Source organism: Dromiciops gliroides, chromosome 1, assembly GCF_019393635.1.
Source record: "Dromiciops gliroides isolate mDroGli1 chromosome 1, mDroGli1.pri, whole genome shotgun sequence".
Taxonomy (NCBI): Eukaryota; Metazoa; Chordata; class Mammalia; order Microbiotheria; family Microbiotheriidae; genus Dromiciops; species Dromiciops gliroides.
The window spans coordinates 359894983-359921701 of NC_057861.1; positions in this window are offsets into that span (position 1 = coordinate 359894983).

Here is a 26719-nt window from a genome sequence, read left to right on the forward strand (position 1 = left end):
ATGTTGGTGTTCCAATCAAAACAAACGAGTTTTTCTCCGGATGCATCATTAAATCAATTCTGCCATTATTCCACTCACTATCTCTTTAATTTTCCAGAACTTTCCAGACTCATATACCCCTGGCTAACCACCCATCATCACTCCCTTTTGTGTGTTGTCTCTCCTATTAGAATGTAAACTCTTTCAAGTGTTATCTCACAGTCTTATTGTCAGGATCAAGTGAAATATGATATAAAATGTTTTGCCATTCTAAAGTGCTAGATAAATTTCAGTTATTATTATTGTTCCTAATATTCTCATTCATACAGTAGGATGGGATCATGGTTGATCTAGAACTGGAAGGGATGACAGAGGGCATCTTGTTCTTCTGGCACCACAAGTGATCTCTGTTAGAATCAATAGCCTTGTGTATGTATGTGGAGAAAATCAGGTATACATGAATAGTGATTCCATTCATACTATTATAACTCCCAATAAGGAAACTCTCCCCACCAATGCAGATAAACTATTATTTCCCAATTTATATCTTTCCCCCTTGTTCTCTCCCCCTCCCTCTCTTTCTTTCCCTCTGTCTCCTCCAGGATCTCAATTTTAGTATGCTGTCCATACTAAACCCATTCATAGTCTCCTAACCTATGCCATTTTGGTCAGCATTTATATAGAATATCTACACAATTCTCTGGAGACTTCCTTCTTGTTCTTTCACTAGTTAGTGGAATCCAGAAGAATACTAAATCTATCCATTATTCTTTCCATGACCAATCTATTCTGTTCATATGGATTTCCCCCCCTATTTTCTATTCATGGCCTTGTGTTATTTTTTAAATCATTTTTGCCACATCACTCACTGAAGAAAGGGTGGCACAAAGGCATTTGAGGTTAGAGGGCCTAGGTTCTAATCCTAACTTTGTGGCTTAATCCACAAAGTTTTTGCCATATCATTTTGGTTCCCTGAACTTCAATTTTCTCAACTCTTAAATAAAGGTTAGACAATATCAGATTGGATAATATAGAAATTGGATTAGATTCGAGATTCTTAACCATTATTATGTCATAAACCCCTTTTCCATCCTATGGGTCCTTTTTCAGTATGTGTTTTTTTTTTTATTTTATTTTATCTTTTAAGGCAATAAGGATTAAGTGACTTGCCCAGGTTCACACAACTAGTAAGTGTCAAGTATCTGAAGCCGAATTTGAACTTAGGTCCTCCTGAATCCAGGGCTGGTGCTTTTATTCCACTGTGCCACCTAGCTGCCCCCTTCAGTATGTTTTAAATGCCTAAAATAAAATACTAGAATATTATTATTATTATTATATCATATATTATTCTAAATTAGAATATATAAATATTAGAAGCAAAATCAAATATATTGGAATGTTTTTGTTCAGTCATTTCAGTTATGTGTGACTTTTTGTGATCCCATTTGGGGTTTTCTTGGCAAAGATACTAAAGTAGTTTGTCATTTCTTTCTCTGGCTCATTTTATAGATGAGGCAACTGAGGCAAATAGGGTTATATGTGATCTGCCCAGGTTCGCCAGCTAGTCAGTGTCTAAGGCTGGATTTGAGCTCAGGTTATCCTGACTCCAGGCCTGGTACTCTATTCACTGTACCACCTAGCTATCTTATATGTTGAAATAAAATTATCTAATGTAATTTATTTAACGTAATTTAAAGTTAATGGACCTGAGTTTAAGGATCCCTGAATTCCTTGGGGAATATATTAACTTGAACTCTGAAAAAGACTGGATTGAAATATCAGGCCCACAGAAAATGTCCAGTGATTTCACTGGTGTAAGGAACCCACAGTAAAGAAACTCTCTCCATCACAGAAAATGAGCAAATATTCTTGAAATGTACAGTCTTAAAAGTTACTTGGGGGGGGGGAGGGGCAGCTATGTAGCTCAGTGGATAAAGCACTGGCCCTGAATTCAGGAGTACCTGAGTTCAAATTTAACCTCAGACATTTTACACTTACTAGCTTTGTGACCCTGGGCAAGTCACTTAACCCTCATTGCCCCATTAAAAAAAGTTGCCTAGAACACTGCAAGTTTAAGTGACTTGCCCAGGGTCACTCAGCCTAAACCTGTGTAAGGTAGGAGCTAAATCACTCTTCCTGACTATTCACTAGTCACCAGTGCCTCTGAATGAGGCAGTGGGCTTTATGATATATAAGATCAGTCTTTTGTGAAACTGCAATATACATTCAAAAGGGGATACAGGTAGGGAAAACTACTCAGGGCTCTTCAACTTGTACCACACCTCCTCATCAGAAAAGTCATTTGGGTATTAATCTTCAGGAAATATTGCCAGATAGTTTTTTTTTCTCTTTGACTTTTCCTAGCTAAGCCTTTGGAGAAAATAAAATGTTTTCAAGGTTGATATTTAGTCAAAGTGTCATATTCTTTGAGTCAATACTGAAGACTGGTTGGTATTTAGTTAATTTTCTTTTCTTGCACATTTTAAAAAATCTAAATTATTTACTCCAAAACCTTTCAGACTTGGCCATGTCTTAAAAATCAACAAGAAATAACTATCTGGGCTAGAATTGTGAAGACTGAATTATATCCAGATGAGGACCTCATATTTGTGAAGTAAATAAAATTATGTCAAAAATCAATTTTTGGGAGACTATTAAAATCTAAATGTATTCCCTCTATAATTATTGTAGCATTTTAGTGACCCTATTTCCCTGACTCTGTGCATAGCCAATCCTTTTGTCTTCATTGTCTTTTCTTTGTTTCCATTTATTTAGGTTTTTCCCCTTCTTTTTTTTCTTTATACACATAATAAAGTGGGCAAATGGGTAATTATTTTAATAATTCAAATGGAAAAAAACATCTCTGTCTTGATTATATCTCATGTCTTGATTACTACAACCTCCTACCTAGTTTTCATGATTACAGAGTTTTCCTGCTTCAATAATATAAAATGATATAGATATAGACATAGCTATGTAAGTGCACATGCCAACACATATGAAGTGATAGGGTTTTTAAAAATATCTAAGGATTTATATATCTAAATATGCATTGTCTTCTTCAAAAGTAGTCACCTTGGGAGAGTGTGAATGTACTCCAATGATCCGGTTTTAGTCAAAGCACAGGTGGAAATCTTTTGAAATTGCTTTGTCAGATCATGTGATCATACATAAAATATAAGAGCTGGGGAGGACATTTGGGATCACTTCATCCAATTCTCTAATTTTTTCTTATGAATAAATAATTGATTCTTATGTCTACAAGATTTAATTTAGCAACCTGCCCATGATCACACAGTAAGCTAACAAAATATCAATGTCATTACTTGGCAGGCACACTTTGTTCTTAACAAAGAACAACATTATTGAGCTTCATCCCCAAGGAACCCGAGAATTTCATGGTTGAAAGGGATGTGAAAGGACAGTCTGTCCAATCTTACATAAACAGCAACCCCCTTTTAACTGCCAACCCTATGATCCTCAAAATGATAAAAAGTCTTAGAAAGCAAATCCTAGAAGATCAGCAGTGGAGAAGAAATTAAACATTAAATATTATCTAGTCCAACAGTCCCATTTTACAGATAAAGAAACTGTGGTACAGAAAGGGGAAGCAATTTGCCAGGGTCACATAGTCATTGCTGCTGAGACTTTAATCCAATGTTCCCAACTTCCATGTTCTTTCTATTCACTAAAATTAGGCTTACTTTTCTAATGATGACTTGACCTGATAAAGTAATAAATATTCATAGTGTGTGCTCTCCCAAATAACAAACATGAGTGCTTTATTGCCTATATTTTTTATTTGTATAAATGAATGAGTCATCTCTGACCATAATTAACATTCCAAGTGAAGTCTTAGTTATTCCCTTCCTTCTATTAGATCCTCCTCATTTTTATAAACTGGTTTGCTGATATAATAGTATCCACTATGACCCCCTTGAAACAAAGAATTCCAAATGGACAGAATTCCAAGTATTTAAGTGGACCACTGGTGGAAAAAAAAATGTTAACCAGATTGGATGCTGAATGAGTTTTGGATTTTTGTATTTTTCCAAAGTCAAACCCATCCTCAAAGGACCAACATTTGCCACCAATGAGGGTATTCAAAAGAACGTGCCAATCTCTGAGGCAGCTCTAAAAGATGTGTTCCAAAACATTTTTAAGCAATAGAAAACATGTGTGGCCTCCCAAGGGGACTGCCTGGAAGGGGACAGTCAGTATTTATTTAGAAGTATAAACTTTGTTATGTTTTCTTAAACATCCATCACATGATTTTATAATCACACCTACCTCATTCATATTTTTATACTTAGCTATTATTTCATATGTGTTAGCCTTGTCTCTCCAATTGGAATAAAATCTATTTGAGGGCAGCGATCACATCTTACACTTCTCCTGAAACTTCTATGCCACATGACACAATTGTAAGCACATGGGTAAAGAGACAACATGGAGTAGTAGAAAAGGCATTGGATGTGTAGCTAGAAGGTATATGTCTGAATACACAGCTCCAACATATGGACCACCCTGGGCAAGTCAAGAAGTCTTTAGTTTCTTTACTGTTAAAAGGGGTGTGACAAATGCTTATAGTACCTATGTCAGAAGGTCATCATAAGAACTGTGATTTCTTAAATCATAAACACCAAGGAAAAAGGAGTGTTAATAAATGTTCAATAATTACATATTGACTTATTTGTACAACTTGCTTTGGGCCACAGACTACCAAGAAATTTAGAGAAAAGAAATTACAACTGAATTTGAACATATATAATCTCATATTTTGCCATATATATTCCCATCTTTAAAAGGTTAATAAGAAAAGAAAAGCACTTACTTCACAGGGTTGGTGAGGAACAAATGAGGTATGGAAAGCATTTTGCAAACCTTAAAAACACTATATCAATTCTCATTTTAAAAATTATTTTCATCCAGTTATTTAACATTGGATTTACAGGACTTAAGGGTAGAAAAAGTGAGCTCAGAAACCATCACATTCAACCAGCTTTGCACTTGAGCAAATTAAAGGTCATAGAGGTTCAGTGACTGTTCTAAGGTCACATAAGTGGTAGGATAGCTGAGCCAAGGTTCGAATCCAGGTCCTGTGACTCCAAATGCATGGATCTTTTTGCTACATCCTAGTTGCCTCTGTTTGACATCATGTAGACAGTGTCAAGCTGTCACTAAAAATGTACATCCCAAGCTAACACCATCGGCCAAAGATGTTATTATAAACTTGTACTAGTTCAAATAATGAACTAAATATCTTCCAAGAACTCTTCCAACCCTAATATTCTAATAACAACAATTAATCTAAAATACATCATTTAAACTGTACAATAAAAAATATATTTATAGCACAATTGACCAGAACAGGTAAAAATTTTCTGCTTCCCTATGGCGCAAAAGTGGATGAACCTTGGTTTTGCATGCATGTTTCTAATTAGAGGGTGGGTATGAAAAGATAAAGAGAGAAAGATGGCTACTTTTCATGTACAAAGCTAGTATGCTTAAGCAGACAAAGGACCTTTGTAAGAGGATTTTGCTTAGCAGAGTCTAATAGGCATACATATAATAAATCATGAGATATACATTTTTATTGTTGAATAGTTTTCTTCTTACATGAATCGGGCACATGACTGGGAATCAAGAAACCTGGGTTCAAGCCTTGGCTCTTCAGTGAACTATCTGGGAGACTATTGACTGGTCATTTAAGCTCTCTAGGCTTCTCTTTTCACACTTATAAGGAAATAAAATTATGATCTCTGAAGGTCCTTCTAGCTCTAATATTTTCTGACATCACTTGTTGGACCAGGGTTCAAATGGAGATGGTTGATTTGGAAAGAGCAATTGCAATGTCAGGTTGTAAGAGAAATCATCAGGAGGCTCTCTAATACTTTTGATGAGGCCTTTCAATAAGCTTGATTGTAATAGAGTATGCACCTTTTAAAAATTCTTCATTTTAAAATTTTTTTTGCATTATAAAAAACATTTTTATTTATAATTTTTAGTTACAATTTTTATCTCTCTTTCCCTCCCTTCCCTCTCCCTCCCTCTGAGGTATGAAACAGTCATATGTGGGTTATAAATGTATAATTATGTAAAACATTACCATATTTGTTATTTTGTACAAGTAAACTTTATTAAAAGAAAAAAATGAAAGAATGTGAAAAATAGCATGCTTCACTCTATTCCATCAATATCAGTTTGTTCTTTGGAGGTGGATAAAATGTTTCTTCAACAGTCCTTTGTGGGGACAGCTAGGTGGCACAGAGGATAAAGTACTAGCCCTGGATTCAGGAGGACCTGAGTTCAAATCCGGCTTCAGACACTTGACACTTACTAGCTATGTGACCCTGGGCAAGTCACTTAACCCTCATTGCCCTGCCCCCCTCCCAAATATATAGTCCTTTGGGATTGTCTTGGATCATTGTATTTTTGAGAATAGTCAAGTCATTCACACTTCTTTATCAAACAATATTGCTGTCAGGACAACCAGGTGGCATAGTGGATAAAGCACTGGCCCTGGATCTGGGAGGCCCTGAGTTCAAATTTGACCTCAAACACTTGACACTTACTAGCTGTGTGACCCTGGGCAAGTCACTTAACCCTCATGCCCCTACCCCCCCAAAAATAAACAAGAACCAAACAAACAAACTGTGGTAAAAATTATTTGTGGTAAAGATTAACATTCCCGTTTTTAGCTAACCCATTTGGGAGGGCCCACCCTAAGGTTACATATGCTACTGAGCTCAGAAAGGCAGCTTTTGAAGGACCTCCCCTTTTGAGGGAGGAGAGATTGAAAGCTCCCTGAAGGGAGGCAGGCTGCTTCCGGAATGCTAGGCATCTTCCAGAACTCAGTCTTTTTCCTTCTTGGCTCTTGCGCTGGTGGCATGTTCACTCTCTGTCTGGCAACTCCCCTTGTGGTAGCGTGTTAGCTGTTCTGGTGGCGCGAACAACTGAAGACTTTCAGTTTCGGTGAGTTGATTATGGAAAATCCTAAATTCCTTTGAAATAGCTTAATTGGGAATGGTTTGGGAAGTGAATAGGTTAAGCTTAGAGTTAAGAATATTTATCTGTATTTCTATTTTCCTATTTCCATATCTTTGATTCTTATTAGTTTCATCTTTGTTGTTTAATTAATTCCCAAGTAATAAAATCTGATCCTTTTGTGGACTAAAGCTTAGAGGCTCCTTTCTTATTGGCCTGGGATAAATATCTACAAAGGGCAGTTCAGAGGGGAGGGAGAACCTAAAAGATCCCTCATATTTCTGAGACCCCAATATTAAGGCGAGTTACCCAATTTTGGCCCTCACAAAACAAAAAACCCAGTATTGCTGTCTCTATGTACAATGTTCTCTTGGTTCTTCTCACTTTACCATACATCCTTTCTTACATGTCTTTACAGGCTTTTCTGAAGTCATCCTGTTTGTCATTTCTTATAGCACAATAATATTCCATCACCATCATATACCAGTTTGTTTAATCATTCCCCAATTGATGGGCATTCCTTTGTTTTCCAATTCTTAGCCACCACAAAAATTGCTGCTAAAAATATTTTTGCACAAATAGGCCTTTTTTTCTTTGGGGGAGATGTCTTTGGGATATAAACCTAGCAGTGGTATTGCTGAATCAAAGGGTATACACAGTTTTATAACCCTCTGGATATAATTCCAAATTGCTCTTCAGAATGGTTGGATCTTTTCACAACTCCACCAACAATGGATTAGCATCCCAGCTTTTCCACAGGGCATAGACCTTTTACCGAAAGGACATTGTCCATGGAGGTGGACATTTGCCCTAGCTACATCATAAAAGAACATAGGGGAATATCTCTGGTTGGTTCTCATTGACTGGTTATGCCTCCAAGATAACTGGCCACTGAGAGTTGATAGAGATAGACCATGACCTTAGGAGTTGTCCCCTCTATTGTGTCTAAGAATGAGCTGAGAAATACCTCACTCTTTTTATCTTTCCGTCTTCAAGAGCTTTCTCTTTCTTGGACTTCCAGATCCAAGCGCATGCAGAGGGTTAAGGTTGTGGAGAAAATATTTTTTCCTATGCCTTCCCTCCTAGCAAGGCACAAAAAATGGTGGCCAATAAGAAAGGAGCCTCTTAGCTTTAGTTCACAAAAGGATCAGATTTTATTACTTGGGAATTAATTAAACAACAAAGGTGAAACTAATAAGAATCAAAGATATGGAAATAGGAAAATAGAAATACAAATAAATATTCTTAACTCTAAGCTTAACCTATTCACTTACCATACTGTTCCCAATTAAGCTAGTTCAAAGGAATTTAGGGTTTTCCGTAATTAACTCAACCGAACCTGAATTTGTAGGAGAAGCAGGTGGTAAGAGTACAATGCTTACCCAGATGAACCTGAGAACGGATGGATGCCTCCTTCTATTCTGTTTCCTTTTTGAGCACAGGTGAGACACAGGTAATATTGTGAATGGATATTTCCAGCCCTGGAAAAATTCTCATGGGTTATCTTTAGCACGAGAATTCCTGATTTTGATAGTAGCTGAACAGTGGCCACTTAATGGGAAAAGAATACTTTAACAGTATGATTCCCTCAAAAGAAGAGGCTTCTCTATGGACAACTGCCCTAAAACTGAAGAACTGAAGCTGTTAGCATGTGGAGTTTAGAGTTCTAGACCTTGCCAACCTTCTGTGATATATATAAGTACTGCTTAGATGGTAAAAGGCCAAAGTGAATGGGGAGTGTTTGGTATGCAGAAATAAAGTGTCTACTTTGAGGAAGATACTAATTAAGTTCACCAGCCCATTATGCTTTCTAGGATCTTGTTCTTATTGTTCAGTTATTTAAACGCGTCTGATACTTTTTGATCCTGTATAGGATTTTCCTGGCAAAGATACTGGAGTGATTTGTCATCTCCTTCTCCAGTGGTTTAAGGCAAATAGCAGCTAACTGACTTGCTCAGGGTCACACAGTGAGAATCTGAGGCCAGGTTTAAACTACGCTGTCCTGACTCTAAGCCAAATGTCTCTATCCACTGAGTTATTTAGTTGCATCTAGAACCATGCAGGTTCCCTTTTATTTTTTTGAGGGGGGGTGGTGGTAGAGGGAGTGGAGTATGACCTTTTCTGTTTTCTATGGCCTTTCAAAAACAATTAGCAGCAGCTGAATCTGCTATCATCACTAACTGCCACTAAAAGATCAAGTTACCCTAACCCTCACACCACTGGCCTGGCTTTCAGCCTGCATCCTAAATCCATAATCCAGAGAAGCAACCTAGAACAGCCACCTTTCTGACTCAGCAGTAGCTACAGCTACTGGAGATCCAGAAAAGAAAGATATTGCCCCCAAAGTCCCTGGCACTATCAATAGCAGATACCAGTATGGTTTTATTAATGGTAATGGTTTTTTTTGGTGGGGCAATGAGGGTTAAGTGACTTGCCCAGGGTCACACAGCTAGTGTCAAGTGCCTGACCGGATTTGAACTCAGGTCCTCCTGAATCCAGGACCAGTGCTTTATCCACTGCACCACCCAGCTGCCCCCAGTAATGAAATTTTAAAAGATGTACAATCATCTCCTTCAACCTAAAAACAACCTGACCATTCCATTTTACTTGAAAGTGACACCTCCTATATATGTTGTTTCCTCCATAAAACTTGAGCTCCTTATGAGCAGACTGTTTTCCTTTTCTATTTGTGTTCCCTGAATTTAATATTATTTGCATAGAGTAAATGCTTAATAAATTAATTTCCCTCTAGGCACGTTGGTGAGCTCTTCTAATCCCAGATATTTGGAGTGGTTGAGGCTACTGGATTGCCTTAGTACCATAGTTCTGAGCTACAGCAATGATGATGCTGATCAGGTGAGCTCACCAAGTCTGGCACCAATTTGGTAAGCCCCTGGAAGTGGGCAGTAGTAGCAAGGGAACACCAGGCTTACCAAGGATTTGTGAATACACTCAGGTTAGAAGCTGAGTGGGCCAAAGATTCCTTCCAGACCAGAGGTGAGGTCAAGTGAGTGGTCACTGCAGTTCCAGAAGTCTAGTACATTATTTCAGTGTTTTATATTTATGTATTGTTATGGGCTCCTAGGATTACTGTGCCATGTGCACCTTTTCCTTTAAAAAAGTTTTTTTGGATATTTTTTATTTAATTTTTTCAGTTCAAAATTCTCTCCCTCCTTCTATACCCTGTCATATGCATTTTATGTAGTGGGTAAAACAGGGGCTGCTCTTTATCTAATAGCCATGCTGCGTAATACCTGCTTATGTAGGACTTGAGGAACCTGTTACTCACTTTAAAAGGTGGTGGACATAGACACAAATTATACACAAGTTTTACTCAGAAGATTTTACAAGAGTTTGTCAGGTAGGAACATGAGTCAAGAAAGAAACTGACCCCTTTCCAGAAATAAGCTCAGGGATTTTGGTAGGAGGCAGGGAAATGTGGTAATGCAGCAATAGACTATAAATGACTAAGTAATGACCCCTTAGATGGAGAAACTGAAGAAAATACACATTTTTGATTCCTTGTTAGTGCTAACCACTCTCTCCTCCTCAAGCATCTATCTATGTTTGTCTTCCGACTTGTTTGTCCCAGATTATGGAAGGATATTATAGAAGGCCTTGTTCAGAGACTGGCATGAAGGCATTGAAGATCTACTGGAGGAATTCTGCCTCTGAAAGTCAGGGTGCAAGGCTCCCAATGTGAAGCAGTAGGCCTCCTGGAAACCACCTTAGTGATTCTGGTTGAGTGGTAAGAATGACCATGAAATTACTTCCAGAGAAAAATAAAGATGTTACAGAATAGGTTTAAGAAGAGTACAAAGAGGAGCCAAGTAGAAGATTGGGGTAGCCATCCAAGTGAACTCTCCCAACATTCTCTTTCAAACAACTTTAAAATAATACCTCAAATCAAATTTTGGAGTGTCAAAGGCAACAAAAGGTGGGTACGAGACATTTTTCTAGCCTAAAAAAACTTAGATGGTCAGCAGAAGTCTGTGTCACCAGGGTGGGGACCTGTACAGAGCCCACACAACTCTGTGATGGCAACAGGGGCTGCAGCAACAGTTTCAGGAGTTCTCAACCCAGAGATGGTAAAGGGGGGATGGTTCGGAAAGAGATTTTAGGCCACCCTTTGCTGACACTGGGTACAGCTGGCAACGATTGGCAACGCTGTTGCCCATATGTAGTTCTGGGTCATAGTTCCGGAGCACAGAGGAGTTCTCATGGTTGGTTAATAGGAAGCAGGGCCCTGGTTATAGTTCCAAAGCAAAGAAGAGTCCGTGTAACTCCTAAGAACTTTTTCATTATTAGGTAGTTAAAAGGAGTTTACAAAGATAGAGGGCATGGTTGTGAGTCAATTATGATGGAATGCTCTCCAAAAAAATATGAATGGGTGAGAAAGAGGAATGCATTGGGAGAAGGGGGAAGGGAGAGGTAGAATGGAGAAATTTTTCTCATAAAACAACATGCAAAAAGAAGAATTTTTACAACAGAGGAGAAAATGGGGGTGGGGCATGACAGGCAAGGCTTAAACCTCACTCTTATTACAATTGGTTTAAAGAGGGAAGACTATATATACACATTCAGTTGTGTAAAGTAATGTAACTTAGAAAAAGGAGGGTAAAGAGATAATAAAAAAGAGGGCCGATTAAGGGAGAGAGTGGTTAGAAGCAAAATAGGCTTTTGAGGAGGGACAGAGAAATGGACTGGAGAGTGTCAACCTGAAAATTATTAAAACAATCAATAGAACAAAATTAAGGTCTTTAATCAAAACAGAGGAGTTATAACTCACACAACCTCCATAGTAGATGCTAGGAGCATAAAAAGTGTGAGATTGAAAACTGAGTGTATATAGGAACAAACAACAACAACAAAACAGAGCAGGGGGGAAATCTCCCTCTGGGGTTGATTACCTTATGTTTCACCTATTAATTTCCTTTATATAATAAACTGAGAGTAATGAGATTATCTTTAGGAGATCTCCAAAGTAATCAGAGGCTAGAATTTGACAAAGTATGGTCAGCCCCAGGCCATTCATTGTTCTGAGGAAATGAAACTGAAAGAAGTCTGTCAGTTCTCAGATAATTGTTTGTCAAGGGAAATACATAGTTTGTAATCATAACTATTAATGTGAATGGGATGAGCTCACCCATAAAACAAAAGCAGATAGAAGAATGTATTAGGAATTAGAATCCAACAATATGTTCCTTACGAAACACACTTAAGGGGCAACTAGGTGGCACAGTGGATAGAGCACCGGCCCTGGAGTCAGGAGGACCTTAGTTCAAATCCAGCCTCAGACACTTAACACTTACTAGCTGTGTGACCCTGGGCAAGTCACTTAACCCCAATTGCCTCACTTAAAAAAAACAAAAACAAAAACAAACAAGCAAACAAAAAAACAAAACACACTTAAACAGAAAGACACATAGAGTTTAAATAAATGGCTAGAGCAGAATCTAATATGCTTTAACTGAAGTAAAAAAAAAAGGCAGGGGCAATGATCACAATCTCAGACAAAGCAAAAGCAAAAATAAACCTAAGTAAAAGAGATAATCAAGGAAACTATATTATGCTGAAACATACCATAGACAATGAAATAATATCAAACATTTCTATAGCAAATTTCTCTCAGAAAGGCCTCATTTCTCAAATGTATACATACTCTGGATAAAGCTAAGTCAAATTTATAAAAATGAGACATTTCCCAATCGATACTCAAAAGATGTAAAGAGGATATTTTCAGAAGAAATCAAAGCTATGTATAGTCATATGAAAAAATACTTTAAATTTCTATTGATTGATCAGAGAAATTCAATTTAAGACAACTATGAGGTACCACTTCAAATCTATCAAAAATGACAAAAGCTGGAGGAGATGAGGGGAAAGATAGGTACACTAATAAACTATTGGTATAGTGAACTGGTCCAACTAATTAAGAACAATTTAGGAGTATGCCCAGAGGCTATAAAACTGTGCATACCCTTTGACCAGCAATACTACTACTAGAACAGTATCCCAATGAGATCAAAGGAAAAGGACCCATATGTACAAAAATAATTATAGGAGCTCTTTTTTTGTTGTGGCAAAGAATTGGAAATTGACAGTCGATTGGGGAATTGCTAAATTGCTTGTCAATTGGGGAATCACTAAACAAGTTGTGGTATATGATTGTAATGGAGTTCTATTATCCTATAAGAAATGACAAGGGTGGTGGTTCAGAAAAGGATGGTAAGACTGAAAAAAAGATGAACTGATGCAAAGTGATGTGAGAAGAATGTGGAGATCATTGTGCACACTAACAGCAATCTTGTAATAGTGATCAACTGTGAAAAACTTTGCCACTTGGATCCAAGCCAGTTCCAAATAACTCATGATGAAAAAAATGTCATGCAACACAAGAGAGAAAACTGATGAATTTTGAGTGCAAATTGAAGTATAATTTTCTCACTTTCTTTTTTCTTTTTTAAAAAAATATGCTTAAACATTGAAATATGTTTTACATGATTTCACATGTATAATTGATGTCATATTGCTTGTCTTCTAAGTGGGTGGAGGAGGGAGTGGGAGAGGGCTAGAAAATTTGGAATTCAGAAATTTTAAAGAAAAGAATGTTAAAACAATAAATTAAAAAGTTAAAAAATAAAATTAATAATTTGGCCTAAGGAAGGGGATGGGAAGGCAAAGGCTGTTTTTGTTCTATCTCCAGTTTCATGTACATATTACCCACTTTTAATTTGTTGTTTAAATTTTATTGAATTATATTAAAATTCTATGATTCTAGTTGTTAGATTTAATCTTTGATTCTCATTGGTACTAACCTGTCATATCCTTCTAATAAGCCATTGTCTACTTAGCTCCACTTATTTGATGACTTTTTTGTTGATGTGTTTGAAAGTTGTTCAATCATTAAATGCATAGGGAACCAGAGTTCTATTCTAAACAATAACAAATAGTTGTTTTATATTGTTTCATTTTTTTTCAAATAATCTATTATAATAGCCTCACATTGTTCTTTCTACTAACCAGCTTCATCAGGAATAAGGCTTGTGATGTAAGTGGGGAGATTGGATATGAAGTGAATTTTCATTTTCTCCTCATTGTTTTTAACACTAATTGAGTGCTGCTTGCCTCCCCTGTCAACATTGGCTCTGCTCACAAGAACAGTCCTTTACCTCATTTGTTTTCAGTCAGTTAATGATAGTCTTCTCTCTCCTGGAGTGACTAACTCTGGCCCACACTGTCTGTACTGGCAGACATCATTCAGTAGGCAAGCTGCCCTGTTCTCCTATATAAATGCTTCTTAATGTATGAAATTCATAGATGATGGAAGTTTAATTCATGGTCACACTATTGGGCTACTGATTTTTCAGATCTCCTTGGAGCTACTCATCGACTGAGTTCATAATAGAAGCTGTTGATAGATGTAGATTTTATCCATGTTTTGTTTGGTTTTGTTTGTGGGTTTTTTTTTTTTGTGAACATTGGTACCCATGTTTTTTTTTTGTTTGTTTTGATCAGTCATCAAAATAAGTGAGATGACTGATCAAAACAAAAAAAAAGGTAGTTGATTGTGTTTGGGTGGTTATTTCTGTTTTAATTCTTGTGACTGCCATTTTCCTTAAGGGTCCTCCCTCATAATGTAAAAAGAAAACTACTAAGAATAAATAGCATTTAAATGACACTTTAAGTTTCACAAAGCATTTTACATATGTTGTATCATTTGATCCTTGCAGCAGTTCTATGATATAATTATCCCAATTTTATAGGTGAGGAAACTGAGGCTGAGAAAAATTAAATGACTTCTACAGTCATACAGCTAGTAAATGTCTGAGGCAGGATTCAAATTCAAATCCTCTTGACTCCAAATCCAAAACCTTCTCCAGTGTGTCACCTAGCTACTTCTGATTCTAAAATATTATGAATTAACCCAGAGAACAAAAAATGTGAAGACAAGAAAGGTTTATCACTTTTTTCAGGCTCTTAAACACTACCTGCATTAATGAAGAGGTAGCCATAAGCAAAATCCAGAAAAACATTCCTAAAAGAAAGGTACAGACCTATCAACATAGCATTGTCTTCGAGTTTATTTATTTCAGGCTATATAATACATCTATTCCAATAAGCTTTAAAGCCAAGAGTTCTTAAGTACTTTGGTTGACTGGTGCTTAATTAAAATAATATGGTATTTTCCTCTGGAGAACAATTCTATATCTTTGGTCTGAAACATAATTTTTATAACAATGAAATGTTACAAGTGCTGTATTTGGCATTCATAAACACAGGACTCCCAGAGTCTCCATGTGATGGTTGCCAGCTCAATTCCTCTATCTTTCTGTAACAAACTTAACTAAGAGGTGAAATTTTGCTTCACAGATGTGGATTATCATGGTTTTTTATAATTCATATTATTGTTAATATTAAAGTTCATACAAACCTAACTCATTCTTACAGTAAGATTCCAGTTGCCCAAAATCACTTACAAAAGCCCATTGTTTAGTGAAAAATTAGTGAAACAATAAGGGTAGAAGTACCATCTTCTGCATGAAATCAGAGAAGATTCTCCCTCTGTAGGATGGTCAATGATTGGGTATAAACTACTCTAATCATTGAAATAAGTGCGTTACTTTGATAAGCCCCCTATTTCCATAGTGTCTTATGATCCTCGGCCAGAACTGTACAATTATTTATCTTTTTGGCATCAATTCTTATGTTTCTTTCTACTAAACATAACAACTGCATCAATGAGTTGTGAGATGTATTTGTGTGTATGTGTGGGTCAGTGGGTGTTTCATCTTATGCAGACACACAGGCACACACACAGTTTATTAAGTAGCAGAACACCTGGTGTGGTGTCCAGAATCGTTTCTGTCTCTCTCTGTGTCTCTCTATTGTTTTCATGTATAAAATGACCTAATATGGAATGTTTTAATAATTATACATGTATAACCTAAATCAAACTGCTTGTAATCTCAGAGAGAGAGGAGGGGTGGGAGGGTGGCATAGAAATTGGAACTCAAAACAAAACAAAAAAGAATGTTAAAATTGTTTTTATGTATAATTGGGGAAAATGAAATATTATTTTAAAAATAAATTCAATACCCAAATTAGAATAGACAAGAAGTACAAACTCAGTAGTTTAATAATCATCATAAAAATAAGTTTTCATTTTTGTTACTGTACTAATAAGGAACCATGACAATAGTAGTCAAAGTGGATTTATGTAATTTTTCAGGAGGACATATCATTTTTATTTTAATTGTAGTTTTTTAGAAATGGGGCTATTAAGGTTAAATTGTATAATAGTCTCTTATCTGATAATTGTTAAGATTTTATTGACATAATTTATATTAGCAAGTGTCAAATTGAAAAAGACATAATTGGAAAAAATATAATTAGTTCCCTTGGAAATGTTGGTTTTAAATGAAAATATTTTGTGTGTGTTAAAAGATATAATTGCAATTTTAATGCCTCCAAGTTAAATTGTGGGACTCATTCTTCTTAAAACATGTATTTTCATAGATGACAGATTAGTACATTATAAAGTTTCTACCTTTTGTATGAATAAGATAGAATAGTTTTGAATATTAAACTAATTTCTCTAGGAAACATTTTTTACAATCTGCTTGACAAAGCAGATTGTGAAGTTACTTAAATGACTCACTAAACAATGAGCGATTTAGTTCTTTTATGTATTTTTACTTCTGAAAATTATTTAATTGGAAAAGAAGATAAAGCAAAGATAATGTAAATTCTGCAAAAGTGCTGCATTACACATACATATTAAAGGTTGAAGCTGCAGTTAAAGAACATGTATTTAGATGGTTCACTTATGCTGAGAACCATGCTTTACGTTTTGACTTAAAATATTGTTATGTGGAAAATCAGTATTACTCTTCCAATTATGTGCACATTGTACTATTAGATCATAAATACAAATACTTGAATGCTTTATTTAAATATTTTTATGCACACTAATGCTGCAAATCTATAAAATAAATTTTATACAAATACAAAATGCAATAGTTGTAGAACCATATTTTGAATGCTAATTCAAGTCTTTAAAATGTTGACTTTCAAATTTTTGCCACTTAAACTATTTATATCTTAACATGTCTGAGTGTAAAACATAATAAATTTTCTGTTTTATTATGCAATATAAAAAAAAAGAAGACAGTTCACATCCAGGCCCTGCTGCTATATTCACTGATAACCAATTGTGGAGGTTTCTCCAAAACAACCATACCTATCTATCTTTATCTTTTAGTTTTCTACCCCTTCCCTCTATTATGCAAACTCACAACCTCCCCTTCTCTGAGCCTGGCATACATTTTTCAGGGCACTTATAACCCAAATTAACTACTACTCAGCACAGCTATCCTTCTGTTATCAGGACAATTCTGCCTCCACTCTACCTTAACCCAGGTCTCCTTATTGCTATAGTAACCCCTCAGAGTCTAGCACTTTGTTGAATGACTGAGTCCTTGCCTCCCCTCTTTTCATTTTGGATGGGATTGTATAAGTCACCCAGGATAAGCTGACATGGATGTATTTGAAAAATGAGGCTTTTAGCATAGAAATTTTATGTATTTTTTATGTATTTTTTTTACCAGTTTCCTGTTTTCCTTCTAATTTTAGATATATTTGTTTGGTTTCAAAATCTTTTTAAGGGGGCAGCTAGGTGGCACAGTGGATAGAGCACCAGCCCTGGAGTCAAGAGGACCTGAGTTCAAATCCAGCCTCAGACACTTGACACTTACTTGCTGTGTGACCCTGGGCAAGTCACTTAACCCTCATTGCCCAGCAAAAAAAAAAGCTATTTAATTTCATGTAATCAAAATCATCCTGATTGTGGCAACACAGTATTTAAATGGTTTCTTGCTAACTGCTTGAAGTATTTTCCATTTGAAGTGGGAGCTCTCGAATTTAGCTATAATATTCCTGGGAGTTTTCATTTTGGGATTTCTTTTAGGTGGCTATCAGTGGATTTTTTTATTTGTATTTTACCTTTTGCTTTTAGGATATCAAGGTAGTTTTCTTTGATATTTCTTGAAATACAATATCTGCACTCTTTCTTTGATCATGGTTTTTAGGTAGCATAATAATTCTTAAATGATCTCTCCTTGATCTATTTTCCAGTTCAATTTATTCCCCAATGAGACATTTCATGTTTTATTCTACTTTTTCATTCTTTGACTTTGTTTTATTAGTTTCCACTTCACCAATTCTCATTTTTAAGGGATTATTTTCAGTGAGCTTTTGTACCTCTTTTTCCATTTGGTCAATTTAAGGTATTTGAGAAGGAAATAATCTCTTCAGTTCTGGTTTTCTTTCTAAAAATATTTCAAACACCTCTTCTTGATTATTGAACATCCATCTTTTTTTCTCATGTATAGGTAGGCTGAGATTAGCAAGGTAGGTTACCTTGACTGTATACACAGCTTCATTGCTTTTCTGAACACATAATTTCTTATATATTCTGGTTGATACAAAATAATCTTGTGTTTTCAGATGTCTTTTCCTTTATATTTGAAGGTCATTCTCCTGATTGCTTCTAAACCTTGTTTATAAACTGGTTTGTTAAGTTTTGCATTTGCATTATTTCTAGTTCTTTCAAATACATTTCATTTTCTACATTCAGAAGTTCTGGGCAGTTCTCTTTTATTATTTCCTGAGTTGTTATGTTAAAGATTTTTGTCCTGTTGGGCTCTTCTATGATCCTTTGGATATTTATATACATCCTGTAATTAAGGTCAGTATCTTTGTTAATTTCGGTATTTTTTTCCTCTGATTTTCCCCTATTCACTTTCTGACTCTGCCCCCTCCAATGTTGGTTTCTTTAGGGACTAGGTCTCAAAGCATCTCTGTCCTCTCCTACATTGGCCAATAATAGGTCTCTGCCCCAAATGATTTTTAGGTGGCCAGAATTTGTCCAAGCTAGATTCTGTGTTCTTTCCCTCAGGTTAGTGGAGTACTGAACAGCCCCCTAAAAACATGGTGCCCTCTCCTCGAGTCCTATCTTTTTACTTTTTCACTGGCTTTGCTGAGCTGTTACCTTGGAGATTATTTGCCCCAGCAGGTCTTTGCTCAGGCCTCACAAGCTATTTGTCTCTGCCAGGGCAATCTTCCACAGCTGAGAGACAGGGTTTTCACATAGCTGGAAAGAGGGAGGGGAGTGACCCAGTCATGGGATTGAATTTCGTTGTACAGCTACATTGGATCCTTGGGTCTTTTAGTGCAAAACCTTCCCAGTGTTGGCATTGTGTGAAGCATGGAAGAGGGCTGAATGAACTCAAGGCCAGTGAGTGATAGTTCATGGGTTTTTTTTTTTTAATCTTCCTTTGGATTCTGGGTATCATAGGCCATAGAGCCAGATGGAATTATTTTATTTTGGTGCATAATTTCTGTTTTGAGAAGTCCTAGAGAGTAGGGAAATAGTCTAGTTCTCCATCTTGTTTCTTATGTGACCAGGATGCTATCTTTTTTTTTTTTTTTTTTTTAGTGAGGCAATTGGGGTTAAGTGACTTGCCCAGGGTCATACAGCTAGTAAGTATTAAGGGTCTGAGGCCGGATTTGAACTCAGGTACTCCTGACTCCAGGGCCAGTGCTCTATCCACTGCGCCACCTAGCTGCCCCCAGGATGCTATCTTAATTCCTTTGATTTCTATTTTTGTGTCAGTTTTTAAATGTATACAATTATTACTACATGCATATAATTTACAATTAAGAAAATGTGTAGAGATGAGAATGAGTGCTTCTTAATTTTCTTCTCATAGAAATACATTATTGAAAACTTTGGAGACTACTGTTTTAAAGAGTCTCCTTGGCATTGAGAGGTTAAATAACTCACTTAGGGTCACATAGCCATTATGTGTCAGATGCAAGACTTGAATCCATGTTTTTTGCCCCTACACCAAACCTCTATCAACTACATGATACTACCTCTTTATTACTGTGCTACTGTTTTAATTTGCTTTCAAGATGGGGTGCTAGGAGTAGAAAATTATTGAAAAGTCAGTGGTATTCACACACCCACACACACACACACACACACACACACACACTTGTGTGTGTGTGTGTGTATATACATATATATACACTTATACATGTATATGAATATGCATGTGTATATGTATATGTATATGCATATATATATAATGTTTTAAAGATTCTATTTTCACATACATACCATGATGATTCATAGATACATAGCTAGTAAATAGTAGCACCAGAACTTGAACTCACATCTTTTGATTCCAAGTCCAGTATACTTTCCATGACATAGTTCTGTCACTAAGTAACTTGGACTTTGTGGCATCTATCACCAAAACATCTCCATTCTGAGATGAAGCACAAAAGCACACTAATTAAATTAAATTGAATTTCAGAATATGATCATTAGTTGATCCCTCTGCAATTATATGTAAAAATGTAGGTAAACAAACCTGATTTATTTATATTGCAATTTGACCAAGACATCCATGTGGATAAATGTATACTTTCAGAGAATTATGTTAATTAAAATTTGGTACTTTCATTTTATTACTTGAAACATTTTACAAAGTTGGCCAAAAGCAACAGGAACATTTATGATGTCTTAGGCACCACTTTCCAAGAAAATGTGTATTTCTGAAGCAGGATTAAAGAAAACTACAAAATCTTTTATGTTTTAGAAAAGTGATAAGAAAGTCAAAAATGTCAGATGTCTATTTGAACTATGTCCTTTTTTAATCTGCTATTACCTCATGAAGGCCAGGATGTCTTTAACTAACAATGTGTTAATTCACTTAATATAATATTTGGGGAAATGACCATTGCTTCCACATCTTCTTAAAAGTCGGTTTCCCATAAACAACCAAGAAGTTTTGTAAGTATTTTTGGCTCCTTTCCTCAGAGCACTTCCATGGTTCTGTCACATAGTGTAATTTTAAAGAAAGAAGAGAATGCAATGAGAATATTCTGGTATAAATTACACAGAAAGTGTTGGTTAAATAATCTTCATTGACTGCTGTCTGAACATAGGCTTTTATTGAATTTTAAGATAAATGGTAGCCTCAATCTTTGGGGCTGTTTACCAACTTAGGCAAGTATTCAACAATAATTATTTATAAAACTGTAAAGTTTCTTAGCTAGCCAGGAGATGTTGTTTTGTAGTCTTAAAAGTATGACAAGATGGGGCAGCTAGGTGGCATAGTGGATAAAGCACCGGCTCTGGATTCAGGAGTTCCTGAGTTCAAATCCGGCCTCAGACACTTGACACTTACTAGCTGTGTGACCCTGGGCAAGTCACTTAACCCCACTGCCCCGTTAAAAAAAAAAAAAAGTATGACAAGGCCAGAATCTAGGATTTTTATTTTGTTAGACATTGGCTAAACCATTCAAATCACTTGAAGATTTCAGTTTTCCCATTGGTAAAATGGGTATTTAATAAATTTCAATTTTTTGGTTTAAATTCTATGGCAGATTAACTTGTATTCTCCACTGGTAAAGTTTGCTGATGGAACATGTTGTACCACTCTGCTTCCTTTTGTACTGGTCCCAAATCCCAGTCTCACTGTCTTCATTGAAAGCTGGATACTTAAACTACATTAATAAAGATTTTGAAATTTTATTTTACTTTGTAATCTTCTTCTAATCTAGTTTGCCAATTTTCTAGCCCTTTCCATGGAACATACATTCTGTTCTAAACAAAATCCCTTACATTCTTAAACTTTTCTAATAATATCCCTTCATGCTCCTTATTTAAATGAAAACCTGGATCTGAAGATGTTATATCATCTGAAAATCTCTTTCCCTAAATCCATCAGACTCATATACCCATGAGGAAGAGTTCAACATTTTCATATCACCTCTATTCTATCTACCATAACTCTTCTTTTGAGGTCCATTAAATCTGACTATACTACAATCCATTCCTCCTTTATCCTTGTAGAAGCCATTTCCTACTTCAGTATTATTTTCCCAGGATTATCAATTACTTCAGTACCAGGATCAAAGTTTTCCTCTCCATTTCAACCCCTGCTATCATTTGTGGAGACTTTAATATTCATGTTGATAATCCTAATGACAACATGATTCTGTTATACTTTCAATTCTAAGAACCTTCTTATCATTTTTGAACTTCTCACTGACATTATCACACCTTAGAAGTTACCATGTCTTCTCTCTACACCTTTCCTTTGGCGATCTCATTAATTTCCAATGACTTGACTACCAAATCTATACCTATGGCCCTGAACTTCTGCACTCTAAAGGAAAGTCTACCATTGCTAATTTACCATATGACTTGATGGTCCACTGCATCAAACTCAACATGTCAAAAACAACTTAGAAGAAACATGTTACAATGAAATGAACATTGGTTTTAGAGTCAGAAGACCTTAGTTCAAATCCTACCTCTGGCTCTTGTTACCTATGTAACCTTGAGCCTGTCTCAAAGGACCTCTGAGGTCCCTTGAGACTGAAGACTGATGATCCTATGAATTTATTATCTTTCCTCCTAAACCTGCCATTACTTCTGACTTCATCATATTGGTCTTTCAGTTTTATGAAGAGCTTTCCATGTTGCTAGCATTAGGTTTATATTTGACCCTTATCACACCTCTAATATCCAGTTACCAGAGATTCCCTTTCACATCTCTGGAATATAACCCTTATTGCAATTGATGAAAGAATATTAAATCATATATTATGTGCTTACTATGTGGTAGGCACTTTGCTATGTAATAGGTATAGAAATACAAGCAAGCAAGCAAAATAGTCCTTCTCATGGAGATTACATTCTAATAGAAGCACTTATAATGGAGTGGGGGCTAGGGAAGAATGTTTTGGTAGTGTTCATTTGATTATTATTTTAGGGCCATAGTGAGAAAGCAGTGGAGAAGACGGAAGAATTTTTAGAATTTCACAGAATTTAAGATTTGAAAGTGTATTTAATGATCATCTAATTCAATCCAAGGGCAACTAGGTTGCACAGTGGGTAGAGCAATTGCCCTGGAGTCAAGAGGATGTGAGTTCAAATCCAGCCTCAGATGCTTGATACTTACTACCTATGTGATCCTGGGTAAGTAATTTAATCCCAATTGCCTCAAACATCTGGGGCCATCTGCAGTCATAATAATCTATGTCTTGCCACTGGACCTAGATGGCTCTGGAGGAGAGATTGAGGCTGGTGACTTTGCACAGCCTTGCCTCACTTAAATCCAATTCACTTGCAAGTCAAGATATCACCTTTCTGATGTCACTGGTCTTCCATAATGAAGTACAAACAACAACCTTCTACCAATACATGATAGAAATCCCAATTATGACATCTCCAAAAATGACTGTCTAGTATCATCTCAGAGGCTCCAAGGAGGAAGACTCTGCAATCTCACAAAGGAACTGATTCCACTTTTGAACAGGTAAGTTTTCCCTTATATCTAAGCCTAAATTGGACTCTTTAGGACTTTTACTCATTGTTCCTGGTCCTGCCCTTTTAGGTCAAATAGAAAAAGTCTATTCCCTATTCCACACGATATCCTTCAGACAGCTGTCCTGCCTGCAATGTCTTTTCTTCCTCAGGTTAACATACTCAGTTCCTTCAATCACTTCTTATATGACATGAATTAATAAGAAAGAGTCTATAAGCTCAGTAAACTTAAAGCTAATATGAATAATAAGACATGTACACCAGTAGCAATAATACAACTTAGAATGTGATACGTGGTTGAAAATTCCAAAGCAAGTCTTCAGTCAGAGGATGTGATAACTGAAACTATGGGAAAGAATCAGTTCACCAAATCAGTCAATCAACAAACATTTATTAAGTACTTCACATGTTGCAGGCATCATACTAAATGATTGGGATGCAAATATAAAGAATTAATCTTTTTTTCTTTTTTTTTTAATGAAAAAGTACAGGGAGATAAGGCCCGAGTGCAAGAGAATGCCCCCAGATGGAGAACAGAAAGATGTGGAATCATAGATATATTAAAGCAGAACAATTCCTTAGTGGACATCTTGTCCATTGCTCTCATTTTACAGATGAACTAACAGTAACCCAGAGAGAGGTTAAGTGAGCTTCCCCAAGTCACTGAACTAATTATTACTAGAACTAGAAATGCAATTCAAAACTCATGATTCCCAGCTGAATGCTGTTTTCACTGGCCCACAGAGCAAAAGTAAAGGGTGTTTTGATCATTGGAAAGAAGCTTGGGATAGGCTTCTGTATTTTTGAAAAATACAGAAGCCAAGAGAAGAAAGATTTTCAGGCAGAAGGGAGTGGTCCATACATCTATTCTTTGCCAGCATTCCAGATAGTTGCTTAGTATTAGATTACTTAGAAGTCTACACAGAGAAAGGATGAATAACATTATTTCAATGATTTCCATAGTAATAGTGTGAAAGAAACCCAAATACCCTCTAGTAGGTAATCATCAAATGTGTTTAACTGATGGTTTTTTAATGTTCAAAGAATGAAGACATTTAAAAGCATTATTTGAAAGATTATCCCATTCAGAGCAACTAATTATCATCATTACCGGTTAATTGGGCAGTGACACCTAGAATTTAATGGGTATTACTCAAACTTGTGTTTATGGGTGCATTATTTTTCTTCCCTTAAGTGTAGGGTGACCTATTTAGAGGAAGGAATTAAGTAGATTAACCATACCCTGTTTACAAAGATGATATGAATAGCTGTGCATTTTGTGTCTTTAAATTTAAAAACTCTGAGTACTGCCAACAGTTGCTGCCAACTACGTCGTTGCTTACGATAACATTAAAAAAAAAACCCAAGGATGGAAAAATAAAGTTTACAATCTACAAATGGCAACTCATGAGGTGGGAAGTTCGCTATCAATACTTCCCCTTGTTTTCTCAGTAAAATGAGGTCAGAGCCTAATAGAGGGTCAGAGCCTTGGAATAAGACTCTGTTATGGATCCAAGCCACTAGAGACTCATCTCAACTGACCCTTTTGAAGGTCACTCATCACTTTACAGGAAGGCCAATAATATGAGTAAAAGAATGATCTCAGTTGCATTTCTATTGTTATTTCAGGCCATGCATGAACAACTCCAGATAAACCACAGACTTGTACAAATCTTGGCACTGACTTTACAATAGATCCAACGATGGTCATTTATATTTATGGAGCATATATTTTGAGTCCCCCTATAGGGTGTGTTCTCTGATTTTTGCATGAGGAGACAGATGGCTTATAGCTATAGTAATTGCTGCTTTCTTCTTACAGACTCACTTCTTCCAGGAAGCCCGATCCAACCTAAATCTAAACTGACCTGTACAGAAAGTCCGATTTAAAATCTTTGTAGACCTGGGAAATTGTCCAGGCTTACACAATTGGTATATGTCAGAAATAGGATTTTATTTTAGGTTTATTGAGTTTCCAGGCTGTTCCTCTATCTACTATGCTGTCTTTGAAGGAAGCTTGAAATTATAAGAAACAGAATAGGAGAAAGATGCTAGGCATAGGAAATGAACATATACAAACATATACAAAGACTAGGAACAAGGAGTTGGAATGTCATGTATATAGAACAATTAGGTCTGTTTATCTGGACTCTAGATACCAGGTTTCAGTGACATACAGGGACAACAGATATTTTGGTGATTGAAGGAAAGGGTGAGCATAGTGTGGGAGTAGAGGTGTGCTCATAAATGTTTAAAGGCTGACTCTCAAAAAAGAGTACACATTACAGTTAAATATGCATCAATAACATTTTCTCTATCACATTCTTAAGTCTAGAAAATCAAGAAAACAATAAGTAAAACAAGTCTCATGTGTAATATTTGCCTATTCCTGAGATGTAAATTTTTTTGTTGTTCAATGATCTCCCATTCTTTGTGACCCCAAATGGGGTTTTCTTGGCAGAGATACTGTAATAGTTTGGCATTTCATTGTCTAGCTCATTTTACAGATGACAAAAAGTGAGGCAAATAGGGTTAATTGACTTGCCCAGGGTCACACACCTAGTAAGTGTCTGAAACCAGATTTGAACTCAAGAAAATGAGTCTTCCTGACTCCAGGCCCAGTAGTCTATCCACTGTTCCACTTAGCTGCCCCATATATGTTTACACTGGAAATATAACAAGGTCTCGAGACATTTTAAACATACCCTAGCACACACCTGGGTTGGAAGCAATTTCTTCATCCTTCAATCACATTCGCTAGATATTTAATCTACCCATTAGTAAAGTCATTCTTGATACATCATATGGAAAAGCACTCTGAAGTAGGTGCCACTCAGTCTGGGTGTGATTCTGTTACTGACTAGTTAGATTACCTTAGACCTTAACTTCTTAAACTGTAAATTGTGACCCATATGGGGCTGCATAACTGAATGTGAGTCTTGGAAAATTTGGCAACAGTAAAAGGCTATGTACACCTATTTTATATACCTATATACTTGGGGTTATGTAAAAATTTCTCAGGGGAAAAGGGTTCAAGAGTAGAAAAAGTTTAAGAAGCCCTGGATTGTATAACTCAGTTTTCTTTTCTAGTCTTCCATTTCAACTCAAGAGACTGGATAAGTCAATCTCTAAAAGATCTTCCTGGTCTAACCATTAATTTTTTCTTCATCGTGGACATGTTAAATAAAAAAATCTGAATTTTAAAAAATTCTCATCTTAAATACCAAAAAATAATTAACATTTCCACACACATAACAGACTATAAAAAGAACATTGTCTATGAAACCATTGTTCTTCATTTTATACCACTTGCTTTTTAAAACATTTTCTGTAAGCAATTGGGGT